This window comes from Quercus suber, unplaced genomic scaffold (assembly GCF_002906115.3).
Source record: "Quercus suber isolate HL8 unplaced genomic scaffold, Cork oak 2.0 scaffold_149, whole genome shotgun sequence".
NCBI lineage: Eukaryota > Viridiplantae > Streptophyta > Magnoliopsida > Fagales > Fagaceae > Quercus > Quercus suber.
In genome coordinates this window covers 1-3,537 of record NW_027069610.1, presented here as the reverse complement: position 1 = coordinate 3,537, position 3,537 = coordinate 1, and the positions used below count along the sequence as shown (strand labels likewise).

Sequence of the window (3,537 nt, the reverse complement as noted above, 5' to 3'; positions counted from 1 at the left end):
ACACACACACACACACACACACACACACACAGAGAGAGAGAGAGAGAGAGAGAGAGAGAGAGAGAGAGAGAGAGAGAGGGAGAGAGAGGATGTGTTGAGACTTGTGAATGAGGGAGAAGAAGAAAAAGAAGGAGGTAGGGATAGAGATAAACGTGTGTGGAGGAGATAGCATAGAAAAAAAAAAAGAAGAAGAAAAAAACGAATGGATGAAATGAAAAGGGGAAAAGGAGAAATAATATAAAGAATAAAAGATCCTATTTGAGAAATGTTACTACAATATTTTCACAACAAATTTTAAGTAATAAATTGTTATTAGTTAATATTGGTGAGTAAAAAAATAATTTCAGTAATGGATACAAATTAGAACTAGTAACAACTTTACACATAAATTTTGTTGTGAAAGTATTGTGAAAAATATTGTGGACGTGTAACTTCTCTTTGAAAAATATAATTGTTGGTCAATTTTATATTATTTAATGAGTACAAATAAATCTATTTTTTACCAATTATGTAACAAGGGTATAATAGTAAATTTATATAAATTACATTTTCTATCATCTCATTTTTCTCTCTAACAAAACAAAAGAGTTTTTCACCCTCCCACTTTTCCATCCCTCCAACCAAACACACATGAAGGAAAACCAAATCTTTTCTATCCTCCCACTTTTCCATCCTCTTACTAATTTTCTATTCTCCCACTTTTTTACTCCCCCAACCAAACGGACTCTTAGGAGCTCCCATTGTATGTTTATATCTTTTTGAGGAAGATTGTATGTTTGTTTCTGATACTACATTATTAAGAATTTTTATTTCTGAAGTTCATTTCTCTAAGTCCCAATAAGATGGGAACAAATTTCTAAAGTCCATTAAGTTCCATTTAAAAGAAGTCATAAGTTAACAATAAAATAAAATAACAAAATCTATCATCTAGTAGGTTTGACTGAATATGGTAGAATTGGTTACTATTAGACTTATACCGTAAGGGATAACCTAATTGTTCCATCAATTGGTGGTAACCAAATCATGTATGGGACCTGAAAGTCTACCGATAGGATTTGAATATATCTTTTTCTTTATTTTTTAACCAATTGTTACTGATAGGATTTGAATCCATCTTTTTCTCTCTTTTGCAGCAAATTGTTACTAATAGGATTTGAATCCATCTTTTTCTCTTTTTTTAACAGATTACTATTAATAGGATTTGAATCTAGAATACACATGTCCTTTATTAAATTATGTATTTTTTATATATGATGCAAGGGCTGATTTAGCTTTTAGAGTTGGTTCTTACAAAGTCCACATTAGCATCAATAAATTATAAGTTCACAACTCAAATAATACAGAATTAGTTTTACCTTTTCAAATCACCCCGCATTGAACAGTCACCTAACCATGCAAAGACAATGTCCATATTATTCTAAATATAAACAATAGCATCATCATCAATCTAACTTATCTACAATCGTATTATTCTAGATACAAGCAATGTCATTATTCTAAATATAAACAATAATGTTACTTAGCCAGATGGAATTTTGCTAAATATAACTATGTAGAGATTATATATAAATAAAAACACGGGCATTCAAAAAAAAAAAAAAAAAAAAAACCAGAAACAAAAGTTGTGCATATAATTAAAGTAATGAGATCTGCAATGCGACCATTGCCTCCTTTTGGATAGAATCCACCGGTTTTTTCTCATCACCAGAGCCATACACAATCCTCAATATCTCTTCTGCGGGTCCTGTCAAATGCAACAGAGTCTGCATCTCCAGCAAGCACGTTTCCATTGATCTTTCCTCAGCACCTTCAGCTAGAGGAACCACAAGCCTTCATCTTGTGACCTTGATGTCCAAGCCTATCTCTTAGTTCTGAAAAGCGATTTGTAAACTCTCCCACAGTTATTCCGTATGGTGACACGATCTCCTTTGCATGCTCGTATAGGTATGCTCGAATAACAGCATCTTGGCCTGATTCCACGCCTAAGAGGCCCGCAAACAAGCTGAACATATACAAGTCGACATTGTTAGAATAATGGTTTGATAATTTTTGGACAAGTAGTAATTTTATTATGATATTAAAAGTAAGTGAATGTACTCCTGTTTCTGTGCTCCACTGATCTACTTCTCAAATAATAAAAAGGGTTGGGTTTACATTAAATTGGTGTACCTTTATCAACATTACACTACTCAATAACTATATATATCAAATGTAAATTTGAAAAATCCACTGTTAAATAACATTGTCTCCTTTTATCTTATATGTATGCAAAACATAAAGATGATCAGAGATTAATTATTTTTTTATGAAATGCTTAAAATTCATTTTTTTTTTCACTTAAAAATTGTTAGAAAAAATGGTACTGCTAATTAAAAAGTAAATTATATCTAGTTGATACCAAATATGGCTTGGACGTTAAAAAATAGAAAACATATATAATTCAATGTAGTATTTTTAAAATTTTAATATAATTAAAAAATTATTAGGTGAGTTATATGAAATATAACTTGATTATGGACCATTAAAAAGAATTACAAATTTCATTTGTCAAGCTTTATTATTTCTTAGCATAAAAATAGTTTATTCTACAAAAAAAAAAAAAATGGTAGTATATAACTATATAAATATACACACACATCGCATAGAAGCAATAGATTATTGATACTGTCTGTTTTGTAGAACATTACTATGGATCAAGTTTAAATCTTGATTACCCTTCTAGAACTGGGGCTTTGAGTTTTGGAATTGTTCCAACATAGCCAGTAAGTCCAACATAAGGAATAAGGTAAGATGCAAGGAGGGAAGTGAACTCCACTAGTAAGGATTAAAAGGTGGGGACAACTTTTTCCCTATTGCAGCATCAACTGTTTTGCAAATGATTCTTTACTTAAGTCTAATAATGGTCTTGGAAATCCTTTGACGACTTTTTGAATGGCCCTGCATCAAGAACTAATAGTTAGTACCATGAAATTTTTTAAAAAAAAATTATAGCTATAATAGGATTTAAAGTATATACATTTATAAATTATGATAATTGTTTATCATTATGTTAAGACATCAATTTGTTTTTATTCAATATAGGTGGTATTTAAACCCAAATCCCTTATTTAAGGCCAAAATATTTATCAATCAAACTAACTAGAACCCATTAGCCATTAAACCCAAATAAAAAAGCCCAAAAGAAATTGAATAATGATTTTAAAGAGAAACCTCAAGTGTCCAACTTCTTGTAAGCAAATTGTAGGATAACATCTTGGGTAAAATGATCTAAATCTGCCTTTCAGCACCAAGGGGTGTTGGGCCTCCCTTGGTTAAATTTGGAGCAACATTATCTAAGCCATAACCCAAAGCACCATACAAAAAGAATTCAGCTTCAAAGAATTCTAAATTTAGAGGAAATTCCAAGAGATCCACGTCTGCTTTTGCAAAACGTCTATGGTGATGGTCTATGGTGAATTTAGAAGAATAAATTTGGGGAGGAAGAAGAGAGAATTAAAGTGGTGATGGTGGCTGTGCTAGTTGCAGTTAGTGCCATCG

The 3,537-nt window shown here is 31.1% G+C and overlaps 1 pseudogene; it reads right to left on the bottom strand.

Moving 5' to 3' along the window:
• Positions 1–1,491: 1,491 nt before the first annotated feature.
• On the bottom strand, positions 1,492–3,433 carry LOC136069055 (ferritin-like catalase Nec2; annotated as a pseudogene).
• Positions 3,434–3,537: the final 104 nt, after the last annotated feature.